The sequence below is a fragment of the Malus sylvestris genome, chromosome 2 (assembly GCF_916048215.2).
Source record: "Malus sylvestris chromosome 2, drMalSylv7.2, whole genome shotgun sequence".
Taxonomy (NCBI): Eukaryota; Viridiplantae; Streptophyta; class Magnoliopsida; order Rosales; family Rosaceae; genus Malus; species Malus sylvestris.
Window position 1 is genome coordinate 29,467,482 of NC_062261.1, and position 17,555 is coordinate 29,485,036.

A 17,555-nucleotide genomic window follows, 5' to 3' on the forward strand; every position below is an offset into this window, starting at 1 on the left:
TCAAATTTGTTTACTATTTAAATGGGATTAAAATGAGAATTTTGATTTAAATGTCACTCAGTACTACGATCTGGTGGTATTCCTTTTCATTTAGAAGTGAGAGATCTTAGGTTTGAATCTCAACAAATTCGATATCAAATTAGGTTGCCTATTATGTGGCTTAGCTGACTTCCCCTTCCCTTAGTATAAAAATATCGATATACTAAAAAAACAAAAATGAGAAAAAGATTACCGTATAAATCGAAATTGGAAAAAGAAAGAAAAATGTTTGGAAAAAGAATACATAACCATCCTAGTAATGACTAGCTTATCTCCATGTGTGAAAGACCTTTCTCTATTCATGAGCTCTATGCACCTTAAAAGATATGATAGTTAGTTGGTTTTTATTGTAATTTTAATGAAATATTTTTATTGAGGTGCATGCGGGAGACTTTCTTTATCATGCCCATATGGTTGTACGTTTGGTATACTATTTTTGAAAGCTTGGAATTTTAAGAAATACACGTATATTCAGTGTGATGATTTTATTTTTATTTAATAGTTTGTGAATAAAAGAGAAAATTAAAAAAAAATGTAATATTGGGAAAATTAAATAGACTAAATTTTGTAAATTAAATAATATAAAGATTAGTGATTGGATTATTTGATTAATTTGCTTATTTTTTATTTGTGACATATTATTTAGTAATTTAGTTGATAAATACTTATATAATTATAAAACAAATAAATAAATCAAAGCGAAACATAAATATAGCAGAAAAAGAACAAAGCAGTGATTGAAATGAAAGCCAGTTAACTTGATTTTCTCAGCAACCAAACAACAGCTTAAAAACCCCAAACACACCATGAAAAACCCCAAGGCAAACACCTCAGTCGTATCTCCCCTGAAGAGAAGGGCACATATTTTTTCTCTTCAAGTTTTCTTGTGGGTTTGATTTCTGAGATAATTTTGATTTCTTGTGGGTTTTATTGTGTAAGAGGCAGTGATAGCCATTGTGTCATTGATACTGCATTGTAGCTTTAAGCAAAGCTTCAGACGTGGTAACTTCTCAATACCAATTTTCTTATTTTCCATTTTCTAGGGTTCAAAGATTTGACTGTTGATTCTTCTTCTTGCCCTTCATAAGCTGATGATTTGATGTCTTGCGTTTGTTTGTTTGTTTGTTTCATTTGGATGAATCAAGTCCCAGGCCGATATTAGGAAGTGGTTTATGAAGTCCCACGACAAGGGAAACACCAAGAAACCGGCGGCGGCTCCTTCATCACCTAAGATTGAGCCTAAAGAACCAGTAGGTTCGTTGCATTTTACGTTTGTTTCCATGTTGTTTTCTGGAACAACAAGAAAGTATGATCTTTCCACTGCTCCGTTTTGCTGAGAAATTGTAAGAAAAGGAGGATTGTTTTCGTTATCATTTTATGTATTTTATTCTTGTACTAGGCAAGGAATCTAATCAGAATCTCGGACCAAAACTGAAATGCCACTGACCCCGAGTTGGCTAGTGCACAGAACACGGGAATTGGGAAACTATATTAATCATAATACGGTTTCCGTTTTGTTCTTTAATTCTGTTATCTGTGCTAAACCAGGTGCAAGGAGGTCAAGAAAATTCTGGCAGGAGGAAAACTAGCAAGTATTTTCCCACAGATAAACCAAAGGATGAAAATGGAACAACTGAAGTTCCATCCAAAAGAAAGCCTCACAAGGATCCTGATGAATGTGTTAAACCCTCACCTGCAAAAAAAGCTCACAAAGTTGTTGATGACGACGATGATGATTTTGTCTCACCTAATTCGAAGAAGAAATCAGTTGAACTTGATGCCACACCTAGTAAGAAACTGAAGAGCACGTCTGGCATGAGATTCCCACAGCAGGTTACGGCTACTGATGAAGGTGGCGATGATGATAGAAAGAATGCTGAATCACCCCTCAAGCCGGCTGGTAGGGGTCGTGGTGGAAGAGGTGCTTCTGCAGGACCAGCTGGTGGAAGAGGCAGGGGCGCTGGACGAGGCGGATTTATGAATTATGGAGAAAGGAAAGATCCCCCACACAAAGGAGAAAAGGTTTAATGTTTTGGAATATCTGGAATTGATTATTAAAATCATTGTGTTTTCCTTGATGTTAACTATTAGTCCATGTTTGCATGTCTCAGGAAGTTCCTGAAGGTGCTCCAGATTGTTTAGCTGGTTTGACTTTTGTAATTAGTGGTACACTTGACAGGTATTTATTGTAATATATGTGTGACGTTCACATGCTTGTCAGGGTTGTGTTGGTATTATAGTTTCAAGTATAATGTTTGTCTAGTAGCATGAAGTTCCTCTTCCTTTTTTTTCCTTTGGTAGATTTCAATAAATATTTGTTTTCCATTCATTCTAATATTGAAGTTTAAAACTCTACTACTTACAGTTTGGAAAGAGAAGAAGCAGAGGATTTGATTAAATGTCATGGCGGTTGTATTACTGTATCTGTCAGCAAGAAAACGGTATGCTCATGTTTCGATCTTGTGATCCCTTGGATTTAGATATTACCGCTAGCATTTGATTAACATAGTCTATTTGCAGAACTATCTTTTATGTGATGAAGATATTGAGGGAAGGAAATCTTCTAAAGCTAAAGAACTTGGGTTTGCTGTCTTGAACTGAACTAGATTTTTCATTTTTCATATTTCCTAAACTTGCTTTATTTTTATCTGAAAAGTAATTGTATCCTGTAGTACGGCTTTTCTTACCGAGGATGGACTGTTTGATATGATTTGGGCATCTGTCGGTGCTAAATTACCTGTACAAAGAAGCAAAGAAATCTGTGGATGATGCTGCAGCAGCATCTTTGCCCAATAAAAGCCCTAAGAAAGTAACATTGAAGAGTATGTCCCAGTTCATTAAGTAATTTGGGTGTGTTTTTCTAATTGCAGATTTATAATTTGGTTTTTGGTTTGGCTGGGTTTTCTGTATAATCTAAATGTATGAAAAGGGTCGAGGGTGTCTTATTTCTCAATTATCTTGTCTCCATAGTGTTTGTACATATTCTTGCACAGCTAGCATATAAGGGCAATAGGGTACTGTTCATTCTTCTGGTGAATAATTTGATCATGTACTTTTGCACTCTCTTCTTCTGTTCACAATTTGGGAGCAGATGTGGTCCCTTAGTTTGGTTAATTTGGGTGATTTTACGGCACTGTAGTTCTTTGTTGTCTGAATGCATTTAGGAAGGAAGATGAAAAATAACTTTGGAACCTTGTGGCGGCGCTCCATTTTGCATCCTCTTGGGTGGTTTGGGGAGGAATGAATAAATGAACTCCTGATGACAGAAAAAAAAGTTGTAATACATTATTGGATTAATTCATTTATGGCTTCTCTTTGGGACTTTGGGAACTTTAATGATATCTTTGTTAGTTTGTTACAATTGATTGCCCTGCTGTTTTGGACTAATTTTTGTTGCTTTGTTTCGTGTAGTTTATCATGTATTTAACTGGTTTTTAATAATCTTCCTGAGTTCTGTACTACTTTCATCTAGTTCTTCTATTTGAGTGGTTATTATCTGTTCTTTGTCAGACTATGTTCATCATAGGGTAGTAGGAAGTGTTCCGAACTACAGATGGTATCAGTACAGTCTAATCTGCAGGTAAAGCAGCTTCATGACTGGTTGGCACATTGGAATGAGCAATTTCTTGATACTGGAAATAAGAAAACAGGAAAAAACCCAACCAATTCTGGTGCAAAAAAGGCTGTACTTTTAAGTGGAACACCTTGTATAGGGAAAACAACGTCTGCAAAGTTAGTCAGTCAAATGCTTGGTTTCCAGGCAATTGAGGTGTCATACTTTAACCAAGAAGCAGAACTATGAGATAATTTAAATATTGCTGAATTATGTTACTGAATGCTATATTCTGTTTTCTCTCATGCTAAATTTGAATTTTGCAGAACTATGAGATAATTTGAATATTGCTGAATTGATTAGGTAAATGCTAGTGACAGTGGAGGGAAAGCTGATTCAAAGATTGAAAAGGGAATTGATGGAAGCAATGCAAACTCGATTAAAGAGCTTGTCAGCAACAAGGCCCTGAGCATGGATGGGTTGGTTTCTCGCTCTCTCTCTCTCTCTCTCTCTCAAAAATAGCTTAATCACAGTATTTCCTCCTAATTGCACTTTGTAAAAAATTATGTAGCTGCTGATGTGGCACAAGTGGGATTCTTAGGGAGCATTCTTAGGGAGGGTAAAATTGGAAAAGTCAACAACAGAGAGGGTGGGTTGAGAAGCAGAAGGGGGGAAAGGGAGATTAGGCCGCTGGGGGTGTGGGTGTGCCAGGGAGAATTGGGTGCAAGGAATAGGATTTGAAGTAAAAAATCTGTTGGAGTTTGGGGAAGGGTTGGATGAGGGTTTGGCAGAGAGAGGGGGGTCCTGGTTGTGGTTTGGCGGTGGGATTAACCTTGTGTGTTTTTGGTTTAACTTTTTTGTTTTTAGATATGATTGCCATATTTAATTAAAATATTAAACGATAAACTTTTATGTTGCTCGTGTGGGGCTTACATATAAGAAAATCAATAGGTTCCTCACATGCCATGCCTTGGAAAATTTGACAGACTTGATGAGGGGGTAAAGTGGGACCGAAAAGTGAATTTAGGGGGAAATTGGGTCAAAGTAACTTTCGGGGTTATGTGGGATTAGAGACATCTTTCAAGGGTGAATACAGTAAGTAATCCTAATCTATATTATCCATTATTTAGCGTGCATTTACGCATAGGATGTGCCTGACAGCATTATTTTCTCTTGTGAATGCTTAGTTAAATTTGCAGATCAAAGCATCCCAAAACTGTGCTGATTATGGATGAGGTTGATGGGATGTCTGCTGGAGATCGGGGTGGAGTTGCTGATCTTATTGCTAGCATAAAGATTTCAAAAATTCCTATTATCTGCATTTGTAATGATCGTTATAGTCAGAAACTGATAAGTCTTGTGAACTACTGTTTGCTTCTCAGCTTTCGCAAACCTACCAAGCAACAGGTCTCCTCTCTCCTCGCAAAATTGTCTGTACTTCTGTATATTTGAGTATTTGGAAGAATGTTCATAATGTTTCTTCTAGTCACTTGCACATTTACTTATTGATTCTTAATCATGCCTTCTTGTTGAAGGTTTTTTTTCTTTTCTTTTTTTTCTTTTTGGCATACGTTTGTCTGCATTCAGGAATATAAACTGACACATGGGATGAAAATTTGTTTATGCTGTTTATGATGCATAACTTATGCAACATATTTTCAATAAAGTCATTGACTAATGTTTTTCAAGAATTCTACAACATGGTAAAATAATGTAATCTTATAATGTTTACTGTGTTGTGATGAGAGTGCCACAAAAATTTCTTTGATACCAAATATTAACTTTGATCGTTAAACAAATGGGTTGACAACTTGACATATTATTTTTGTTGACCAGGAAAGGGAAGATTAATTTTCAACTATAAAACTCTGCAATAGTGATTCCATTTGCAAGATTTTGTTTATGATTGTGTGTATGCATTGCATGGATAAGGAAATTGCATATGAGATTTTGGCAAGCGATTTTTTTTTTTTAAGAAACTTTAGGCTTTTTGTCACTTATATTTGACATACCTTTGAAGAATAATGTTTGAATAAGGTTGTTGCCACTTTGCTGTTATTAAATTTTGTTCATGGTTTGTAGATGGCAAAGAGGTTGATGCAAGTTGCAAATGCTGAAGGCCTTCAAGTTAATGAGGTAAATACTTTATAGCTCTGCATTTTTCCCATGGTGATGGAAGTACACTTTTTGGTGTTTTCATCTACTATAATGCTACAGAAGCTTGGATTCACTAAAATATCATGTGGGACACAATTTCTGCTGTTGTAATGCACTATACTGTAGAATCGTATCATTTTAGTTTTTGACATGTATCTCAAGATTCTTCTCCCCCCTTGTTGATTAATTTTCTATTCGTTGTCTCAGATTGCTCTTGAGGAACTTGCAGAAAAAGTTAATGGAGACATGCGAATGGCAGTTAACCCATTGCAATATATGAGCCTCTCAATGTCAATCATTAAATATGATGATGTACGGCAGCGCTTATTAAGCAGTTCAAAGGATGAAGACATTTCACCATTCACAGCTGTTGACAAGTATGGCAGTAAAGTTCACTTTTTGACTCTGGTTCTCTGCATCTTGTTGTCTTTTGAATCTCTTATATGTCTGTCTCCTCTTATTCATTTGGATTTTGAATTTTCTGAACTTGGTTTCTTGATTGATATATGCATCACAATTTGAGTCGTTTGAACCATGTTTTGCGCTTCATTGCTTTGTTCTCAATTATATACATAAATATTTTTTCGTTTTCAATCACAACAAAATTTTTTTTTGATAAAATGGACAAACTATCCGCTAAGAAAGAATAGAAAAATAGAGAAACTAACCTACCATCCACAAATCAGAACAACTTATTGCACTGAACCCAATCACTTTTAAAAAAAAATAAACTTTATTTTATGAGAACTGAAGTTTTCCGTCTACCATACAAAAAGAATACAAACACAATGCATAAGCTTAAATAAGTACAGCCGTCCAATCTGCCAAAAATATGATATTTCCGTAAACACAAAAGAGAGCTGGTAATGATTGTCCAAAACCTCAAATTATCCCACAAAACCGATACTGTCACCCAAAATCTTACATTATCCCACAAAACTCCACTGTCATGATGCTCAAAACCTACCTTACTTTATCCCATACAATCTTTGACATTTATTGTATGACCAGATACGGTATTTTTGTTTCTCTTATATCAAGAAATATATGGGCTCTCAGAGTGCCATCCTTCACAAGTTCTGATTGATCCATTAGGGCCATGAAAAGTAACCAGGTGTGCGATGCTGACATGTCTTTTCTGTTGCAGGCTGTTTGGTTTTAACACTGGAAAGTTGCGAATGGATGAGCGAGTTGACCTGAGCATGAGTGATCGTGACCTAGTCCCTCTTCTAATCCAGGTTCTTCCTTTGCTAGTACACGTGCTTTTTGGCTGGCATATACTGCATAAAATATGCTATAATAAACAGTGCAATGCTTTAGTATGTTTTGTTTCAGTATTGAATACTATTGGAGGAACAAAAGACTTGCAGTGTTTACTGTCAACATGATGCATAGGTTAATTGGAAGGATATGACAATAACGTCAGGAATGGAGTTTTTATAATAAAAATATGACTGCATGAAGCTTTACCTGGTAATTCTTTTCCGTTGGAGATGATATTAATTGTTGGGGGGGGGGGCAGAATTTCGAAGGTACACTTGCTTAGTAGGAGCCTAATTTCTGGGAAACAATTTTTTGAAATTTCTTTGATGTTTTATTGACTTATTTCACAAATCAGAACGCAATTTCTGATAAAAATAAAGAAATGAACTAAAAAAAATGGAGATGGGTGATATCCATTATACACCTTAAAAATGATTCCAAGACTCACATACTGAACTGTCATGACTGTCTTTACAACCTTTCACATACTGAACTCTTACAAAATTGAACTTGCATCAATATGAAGAATTATTTTTAACATTTGTATCTTGACTCTGACCAAAAATAAAAGAGAAAAGAGAAAAAGGAATATCTGTATCGTGAGATGTAATTTTGAATATTTCGTAATTTGGTACAATAACAATGACATAGGAAGAAAAGATCGAAATTTTGACTTAAGTTATCAGATTCTTGCACTCATCTCCCTCTATCTCTCTTCCCATGAGGCTTAGTGTGTTCTTACTTCAAATCTTCTACAATTTTTCAAATCGTGTTAGTTGATTTAAGATCTTAGTGCTGCTTGTTCCCATGCAAATGACAAGAATCAGAATGTTATTCTCCTTATCTTCTTTTATGTAATGATCAATAAATTCTGTTTAATTCTATGTCAGATTCTTGGTGGACTTGGATGCAAAGTTGCATTCACTTGAACATTGAATCTACTTATGCTTCTGCACCCATCCAATTTTATAAACTGCACCCTTTAATTTTTATGTTTTTTCCTTCAACCAAATGATCATATTTGTAGACAAAGTTTGAATATTATATATTAGTTCTCTTTTTCAATTTCTGGCAGGAAAATTATATCAACTATAGGCCAAGTTCAGCTGTTAAAGATGATAGTGGGATAAAACGTATGAACTTGATTGCCCGTGCCGCTGAGTCTATTGGCAATGGAGATATTTTCAATGTAGAGATTAGAAAATATCGGCAATGGCAGCTTTCCCAAAGTGCTTGCCTTTCATCCTCTATAATTCCATATGTTTCTTCGCATCAGCTCTGGAAGTTGAGATAATTTCTTATGAGTTGATTCATAATTTCTGATTCGTGGTATTATTTTATATCTATAACCAGTGCTGCATTGTTGCGGGGGCAGAGAGAGACACTTGAGCAGGTAATTTATTTCCTTTTGTTTGCAAGTTTATAAATTTAAAAGAGTGTTAACCGGTCCTCTCTTTGGCCTTGAAAATGTGTACATTCTGTGTGCTCCAGCGGTGCACATATTGTTGCAGCCTTCATATAAATGGTCTATAATGATTTTTTTATTTTTTTTGTTGCTGTTCACATTTTATTTATACAGCTTTCCTATGATCCCATTACACCCAGAAAGCCACACAGAGGGGTGACATGATATTAGGGATCTTGTTTTATAGACTTGTGCTTGTGTATAGTACTGTTAAAAAGTTTTCTGTCATTGGACCGCTGGTTCAACTTAAAATCCCACTGGTAAAAAGAAACTTAATTATCCCATTTTTCACTTTATAAAATTTGTTTTTGGGTTATATATCTTCTAAGTGTTTTGAAATATACATGTTATACATGCAACAACGTTTATGCTTGTTGTCACAAGTTGACCTTATTGTGCAGGGAGAAAGGAATTTTAATAGATTTGGAGGGTGGCTGGGAAAGAACTCAACATTAGGAAAAAATCTTAGGCTCTTGGAAGATTTGCATGTCCATCTTCTTGCTTCTCGTGAATCTAGTTCGGGGAGGTAGTTTCTGTTCTATGTTTGAATTTTTGGTCACTAACCTAATGAATTTGAGTTTTGCAATGGCTTATGCTACCATATGGCCTCATTTGGCGTCAAGGATTGGATTGGATGGGAGAAGTCACTTGATTCAACTTCGAAATTTTTTTCCATGTTGAAGGTAGAAGATGGACTAGTCATGAAGGAAGCTTATCCTTGTCAATCCTTCATAAATCCATCTTCTACCTAAACTTGGACAAACTTTGGAAGTTACATCCGTTTCTTCATTCAACAATCAACATACATTGAATCTAGTGACTTCTCCAATCCAATCCCAGACACAAACAAGGCCATAATGCCGAGTGTTATTGACTTATATAAGGAATATGCTACCATTGGTGTTTATATGGAACACTAGAACTTTAGATCCATCTGGAAAGTTGTAAATTTATATTTTCTTGTGCGTGCATGGCCATTGTTTCTTCTGTTTTCAGTCCTACTGTTGCATTTTAACTTGAAAATTTTGGAAATTTCGAATTGTTGGATTATGTTCGATATATTGTATTGGATTCCTGAAATTTTATCATGTAGTTGTGACAAAAAAGAATTAAAAAGTTCGTCATGTCAAGGTTTTATAGTGAATGTGTCCTTTCAAGACCACTATCTCTCCCTCCCTCCCTCCCTCTCTACCACTCTGTTTTTATTTTATTTGTCTTATTTTGTGTCCCTTGGAAGCTTTTTAATTTCTCGTTTGTAAATTGTTTAGGGAAACACTGCAAGTTGATACCTTTCTCTTCTTCTGAAACGATTGACCGTGCCTCTCCGTGAACTGCCTAAGGTTGGAGATAATCTATTTTAGTATATGAAGATTTATTTTAATTGCAAAGTATGTAAAACAGTTGGATTGATGATCAGTAATAAATCCATCTTCTGTGTTAAAAAATATCAGGATGAAGCTGTGCAGGAAGTTGTGGAGTTCATGAATACTTACTCCATTAGTCAGGATGACTTTGATATTATTGTGGAGTTATCCAAATTTCAGGTAACCCTTAGTGCAGGCTTGGTTGTTGCTATACTACTCCAAAATTTTACAAGTTTTCTCATTGATAAGCTATTTATTAGGGGCATCCAAATCCGCTAGATGGCATACTGCCTGCTGTAAAAGCAGCTCCGACAAAAGCATACAAAGAAGGAAGCAAAACAAGGATGATACGAGCTGCAGATTTTGTTACTATTCCTGGAATGAAAAAGGTCCCTAAGAAGAGAATTGCTGCGCTTTTAGAACCATCTGATGATGTCATTGGTGAGAACAATGATGATACTTTGGTTCAGAGTAAAGATGAAAATTCGTCAGATACAGAGGACTTGGGTAAGTTTTTCTGTCATCATTATGCTGCTCCTCTTCTCTTTAATAGATAATTCATTTTGCTGGACTATTTTAGTTTTAGGAAAGTTTTCACACACCCATAAATGGCCATTTTGCTCTGCAGTGTATCTTGTGAAAAGGTGTTGCCTTAAGATGTTTCTGGAACAGAAAGCTTTATCATTATTCTTCTGTAAAATAAGAATGGTGTATGCTAATATATTGTACTCCATAGTAAATGGAGGGCATGTTCCATGCTATCTGGGATTCTGAAATTGCAGAAAGGAAAGTAAATACAGGGAACGCTTCTAGAAATGTTTTTTCGTGACCTGTTGATATATTATGGCCTGAGAGTGTGCATTTCTGTGGAATATTTAAATATTGTTCTAGGATTTTGCTCTGTTTCTTGTCAGGAAACTCGACGCCACCAGAAATGGTTTGTTTTAGGATTACTGTTGTTGATGTACAAAACCGGAGGGGTCTTGGAACAACGTAAATCCGACCGTGAATCTGCAAGAAAGTAAAGAACACAAGATATATCGCGGTTCACCCCAATGTTTGGACTACGTCCACACTGATGTTGATCGTATTTCTCTGTAACTGTATGTATGGATTACAAGTGTGAGGGGGAGTCCCCTAGAGAAAGAGTTTGAGAGACTCTGTTTGTGAGCTTTGTGGCTTTGTGTGTGAGGATGAGACCTTTTGATTGCGAGGGTGAGGATGCTCTTTTATAGACTAAGGGCTCCTCTTTTTTTACATGAATCATGGGCTCAATGTCTGGAAGCCTAAGTAATGAGGCTCAATATAATATGGTACCAACAGTAGTCTCTCAAGTCTTCAGTCAAGATAGTCTTTTGGCTAGAGATTTGAAATTCAATCCATGTGTGGGCCGAAGTAATTATATGTCGTTTAGAATTGATACTCGATATGGGGCGGTGCTCAATGTGAAATGATGCTCAACTAGAAGTAGCACATGTTGCAAGGTTGCTCAGCTTATGGCTTATGTTGCCTTGGTTGGCTCAGCTTGCGGCGTTGAAGGTAAGGGAGTCCCTATTATAAAATAATGGCTCGCTCCTCAATACATAAATGATGGGCTAGAGTTGATGCTCGCGGCGAGGCAGTTGCTCAGCAGGCGGTGATGCTCTCTAATGATGGTGAGGGAGTCCCTTGTATAGAATAAAGGTTCGCTCCTCAATACATAAATGATGGGCTAGAGTTGCTGCTCGAGGCAAGACGGTTGCTCAGCAGGCGGTGATGCTCTCTAATGATGTAGAGGGAGTCCCTTGTATAGAATAAAGGTTCGCTCCTCAATACATAAGTGATGGGTTAGATTTGATGCTTGCGGCGATGCGGTTGCTCAGCAGGCGGCGATGCTCTCTAATAATGGTGAGGGAGTCCCTTGTATAAAATAAGGGTTCGCTCCTCAATACATAAGTGATGGGTTAGAGTTGATACTCGCGATGAGATGGTTGCTTAGCAGGCGGCGATGCTCTCCAATGATGGTGAGGGAGTTCCTTTTATAGAATAAAGGCTCGTTCCTCAATACATAAGTGTAGTCCCCCAAGTCTTCAGTCAATAAAGTCTGTTGGCTGGAGACTTCAAATTTAATCCATGTATGAGCCGAAGTGGCGGTTGTTCGGAGGCGGTTTTTGTATACCATGCACTGAAGCTTTGTAAGTGAAGTTTTGAAAGTGAAGCTTTGAAGCTAGAGCTTTTGTAAATGAAACTTTTGAAGTCGGAGCTTTGTAAATAAAACTTTCGAAGCTGGAGCTCTGTAAATAAAGCTTTCGAAGCTGATTGAAATGAGTGATGCTCCTAAATGTTTATGTATGATTGACATGAGGGATGTTCATGTATAATTTTGGAGTACTGGACGTACTTTTGATTACCTAGTTGGTGAAAAAAGTGGTAGGCTGCCGAATAATTTTGGAGTACTGGATGTAATTTTGATCACCTAGTTGGTGATAATAGCGGCAAGCTGTCGAATAATTTTGGAGTACCGAACGTACTTTTGATGACCTATGGTGATAATAGAGGGTGAACCTTAAGTGGAGGGATGGAGGATGGAGGTTGGAGTTTGAAGCCATAAGGTTTGGCTTTTTTGGGCATATGAGCCTTTGCCATCCACATAACATTCCAACCCATTATTTTGGGTTTGCCAACATTTTTTTTTTTGCATGCTGCCTTCTTTACACATCAGTATAACTATACAATAATTGCTCTAGTTTGCAAAAGACAACTTAATAAAATATTCATAAATGACAGTGGGTATGGGCTGTGAAGATAAGAGTCTTATCTTTATGGTTGTTTTCTATGAGTGCGAATGGATGATTGAGTGTGGCAAAGGAGAGACATGTGCATGGTGCTCAATGTCTTATCTTTACAGATTTGCATGCCTGCTTTACAGCAAACACATCCTTAGTTTTTCCATATCGCCCACCTTCAAATCAGCAGAAAATTAGTCTCTTTAAATACACCCACTTGCTCCTTTTCCTATAGCTTTTTTTTAGAAAAGTGGGAATATGCATGATGAAAGTTTTCTTTTTCAAAAGTTGATAGCATCTTCTGACGGCTTGGTTTTCTTCCTGTTCGTCATAATCTGGGGCTGGGAATCTAGCTCCGCATCTCCGGTAGTAAGAGACGGGGACGATGCCGGCCTTGTACTCAGCAATCTTGAGGAACATGGGTATGGCTAGGTCGAAGTGGGTGCGGGGAGGGTTGCACCAGCTCTCTCCGAATGGCTCTCAGCCTCTTCTCTCTCTTGCATCTCATCGACTTTGTCATTGTTTCTGCATCGCCTTTGCCTCTCTTGATTTTGTGGCTGCGGAAGATTGCGTGGGCAGCCATGGAAGAGAGAACTGATCATTAAGTTAGCTACTTTAGCAAGACCATAATCCAAAATTCCAACCACATCCAAAACTATGCGGAGCTCAATCCCATCGTTTCCATCAATGTTTAGTACATACTTGACATGGATTCTATTTAATTCCCGCTCAAACCGCACCGCATTTCCGATGAACCTCACAAGCACCTCTTAAATCTACAAACCCAAATCGAATTCCTCTCCTGAAAGCATTCTGACCACTCCTTCCTCAGCAAGCTGTACACCACGGGCTCTCTCTCATCGATACGATCATCATCAGAAATCCTAAGAGCTTTCTTCAGCTCTCTCAGTTCCTCAGCGGCGAATCTCAGTCGTCCATTCCTCAACCCCTCTCTCGCGCCATTCAACTTTTCACTTATTGCCATAATTGCCATCACCAACTCCAACAATGCCTTCTTCTCCCTCACCTCTTTCGTCGTGGCGCTCATCTTCTTTATAATCTGCCCGATCTTCGCTTCGATCGGGCGATTGGAAATCAAACTCAAAAGCTGATCGACGTCGTCGGAGATTTGATTGGAGTGTGTAACGGCGTCGTTGCAGACGGAGAAAAGGTTGGCGAAATCCTGGTGGTGAGGGAGGAGGTAAGATTGGATTTTGGACTTGATTTGGAGTGAGTAGGAGTCGAGGCATTGGATGAGGAGGCGAAGATCCGGTGCGAACAGAGGGGTCATGGGGTTGCTGAGGTCCTACGCCGACAAGAGCTCTCGAACGTTGATTGAGTCGAAAAGGACGTCCATTTCCGGCGAATCACCTGGCTGGGATTGCCATTTGGGGAGACTTAGTCGAACTCGGAAGAGTGTAGCTTGTATCGGAATGGTGGATGAAGAACGAAGAGACGGGATTGACGGAGGTTTTAGGTGGAGTGTGATAACTTAGTCGCATCCCAGCCGTCCAGCGCGCCAAGCGGGTCGTATAGGTTACGCTTAAATGCCGTTAATGCTTGGATCTCCGGTAAAGATGTTTGCCGTTGAGTGGGCGTTAAAGCGGTGGCGAAGCAAAAGAGAACAACAAATGTTGCAGAGAGAGACTGAGTGAGAGAGAAGGTGGCTCTGTGGGTTTTCTGGAAAAGTTTTGGGTTCTTGGTTTCTGCAGATTCACGGTGGATATTGTGGTGAGGTTTCACGGTAGTGAGATGAAAAAAATGAAAAAAATGAAAAAGAACCGACATAGCTTTTTGTGTCGATTTCCCACAGACCGCGCTAAATGTTGATGCACAAAACCGGAAGGGTCTTGGAACAACGTAAATCCGACCGTGAATCTGTAAGAAAGTAAATAACACAAGATGTATCATGATTCATCTCAATGTTTGGGCTACGTCTACACTGATGTTGATATTGTTTCACTCTGAATGGTGAATATACAAAAAGGCTAGAGGCAATGTGCTATCTAACCTATTTTCTGTGTTTACCCTCTCTGAGACGTTTTCTCTCTTCCCATGGACTAAACTTTCTCTGCTTGATGAAGAGAGTGATGAGTCATTTTATAGAATAAAGACTCCTCACTTATTACATGTTTGCCCCTTCATTTATTACATAATTATATTTGAGTCCCCGAGTATTTATACAATGTCTAAATATAGAGGTCCTAAATATGGTACAAACAGTAGTCCCCATCCTTAGACTATGACGAACAGAAAAAATATCAAGTCGTCGGAAAATGCCATCAACTTTTGAAAAAGAAAACTTTCATCATGTATGTTCCCACTTTTCTAAAAAAACTACAGGAAAATGAGCAAGTGGATGTATTTAAATAGACTAATTTGTTGCTGATTTGAAGGTGGACGGTATGGAAAAGCTAAGGGTGTATTTGCTGTAAAGCAGACGTGCAAATCTGCAAAGATAAGACATTAAGCATCATTCCCACTATGCCCATGTCTCTCCTCTGCCACACTCATTCATCTATTCGCACTCATGAAAAACAACCACAAAGATAAGACTCTTATCTTTACAACCCATACCCACTGTCATTAATGAATATTTTATTAAGTTGTTTTCTACAAACTGGAGCAATTATTGTATAGTTATACTGATATGTAAAGAAGGCAGCATGCAAAAAAAAAAAATGTCGGCAAGCCCAAAATAATGGGCTGGAATGTTATGTGGAGGACAAAGACCCATATATCTAAAAAAGCCAGGCCCTATGGCTTCAAACTCCAACCTTCATTCCTTCACTTACGGTTCATCCTCTATTATCACCAACCAGGTCATCAAAAGTATGTCCAATACTCCAAAATTATTCGGCAGCTTGCTGCTATTATCACCAACTAGGTGATCAAAAGTACGTCCCGTACTCCAAAATTATTCGACAGCCTGCTGCTATTATCATCAATCAGGTGATCAAAAGTACGTCCAGTAGTCCAAAATTATACATGAGCATCACTCATGTCAATCATACATAAACATTCATGAGCATCACTCATGTCAACATCCATGAGCATCACTCATGTCAATCAACATAAACATTCATGAGCATCACTCATGTCAATCAGCTTCGAAAACTTCATTTACAGAGCTCCAGCTTCGAAAACTTTATTTACAAAGCTCCGACTTCAAAAGCTTTATTTACAAAAGCTCAAGCTTCAAAGCTTCACCTACAAAGCTTCAATGCATAGTATACAAAGACCATCTCCGAACAACCGCCACTTCGGCCCATACATGGATTGAATTTCAAGTCTCCAGCCAAAAGACTCTTGACTGAAAACTTGGGGAACTACTGTTGGTACCATATTATATTGGGCCTCGTTACTTGAGCTTCCAGACATTAAGCCAATGATTCATGTAAAAGGGAGGAGCCTTTGATCTATAAAAAAGTCTCCTCACCCTCATAATCAAAAGGTCACATCCTCACATACAAAGCCACAAGGCTCACAAACAGAGAAATTCTCTCAAACTCTCTCTTTCTCTGGGGGACTCCCCCTCACACTTGTAATCCATACATACAGTTACAGAGAAATACGATCAACATCAGTGTGGACGTAGCCCAAACATTAGGGTGAACCACAATACATCTTGTGTTCTTTACTTTCTTGCAGATTTACGAGCGGATTTATGTTGTTCCAAGATCCCTCCGATTTTGTGCATCAATTGTAATTCTCTATTATATTGCCGGAAGAAACTTACTCGTAAAATAGGTTTATTATGATATTAGGGTTGTAAATGGAACTAAAGATTACGCGAGCTAGTTTGCTTCTGGATACCATCTGACTTATTGGTGCTCACTTAGTGATTGTTTTTTTTTTTTCACAATTTGTCAGAAGGTTCTGCTGTTGGTGAAAAGCTGCAAAAGGAACTGCAAAGTTTGAACACCAAAGGTAACTGGTAGTATCCTACAAGGATGCGACTAAATTCGAAAGATCATAGGTTGAGGCTATTTAGATGTATGTTATTCCAGAATGCATGATTTATGTGTTCCTCATACTATGCAGGAGTGCAAGTACAATTCGATTTGAAGGGTGTGCCAAATTCAAGTGCAAAGAAGACACCGGCTGGCAGAGGTAGAGGTGGTTCTGCTGCTGCCAGCGTGAAAAAGGGTGGCCGAGCTGGTGCCAAGAGAAAGAGATAAAGGGAGATGAAAGAAGAGATGGAACTTTTCCTTGCTATGGCGTTGGCAGGTTTTATTGGCATATGTAAATAGATATTTCCTCCGTACATACGTATTTTTGGTAGGTGAGGAATGGTAGGATCGTCGGTTTCAGTTTTAGTTTACAGGGTTGATAGTTGATGCTTGACCTCCAGATTTAGGGCTCGTTTGACAAGTGTTTTTGAACACTTGAAAGCATTTTTAGATAAAATATTTTTTTGGAACCTAATCTTAATAAAAATGAAAGTTAATTCTGGAAAAGCATTTGAAGTGTTTTCAGCAAGAAACGCATAACAGATGCTTTTAGCAGGAAGCACTTCAAGTGTTTTTGGAATCTAAAAACATTATCTATAAAAACGGTTTCAATCATTTAAAAACATTTGTCAAATGAGATCTTATAGTTTTGATTGGAGTAGCGTCTTTTAGAAATGTGGTAAGACCCGAGCTAGTCAAGTTGACTAGAACAACATAATCCTCATCATGCAAGTTCGAATTGCTCTCTACGTTGTTTAATTTAGATTAGATCAAATTAGGACCTTCTATGAACTCTCAGTCACCGTAGAGTCAAAATGACCACATAAGCAGTAACGGTAAAAAAGGATAGCAGTAATATTTTGCAACCGAAAAGCCAAATCTGATGTGGCATGATATGGAATGACATCTCTTTCCCCCTTGTTGTCAAATTTGACAGCAGCTTCAATTTTTTTAATTAATTATTAAATAGCTTAAATGTTAAAATGATCCCAATGT

At 37.8% G+C, this 17,555-nt stretch overlaps 1 pseudogene; it reads left to right on the top strand.

The window, feature by feature from the left end:
- The first annotated feature begins 1,005 nt into the window (after nt 1–1,005).
- LOC126602913 (replication factor C subunit 1-like) lies at nt 1,006–17,308 on the top strand (annotated as a pseudogene).
- Nucleotides 17,309–17,555: the final 247 nt, after the last annotated feature.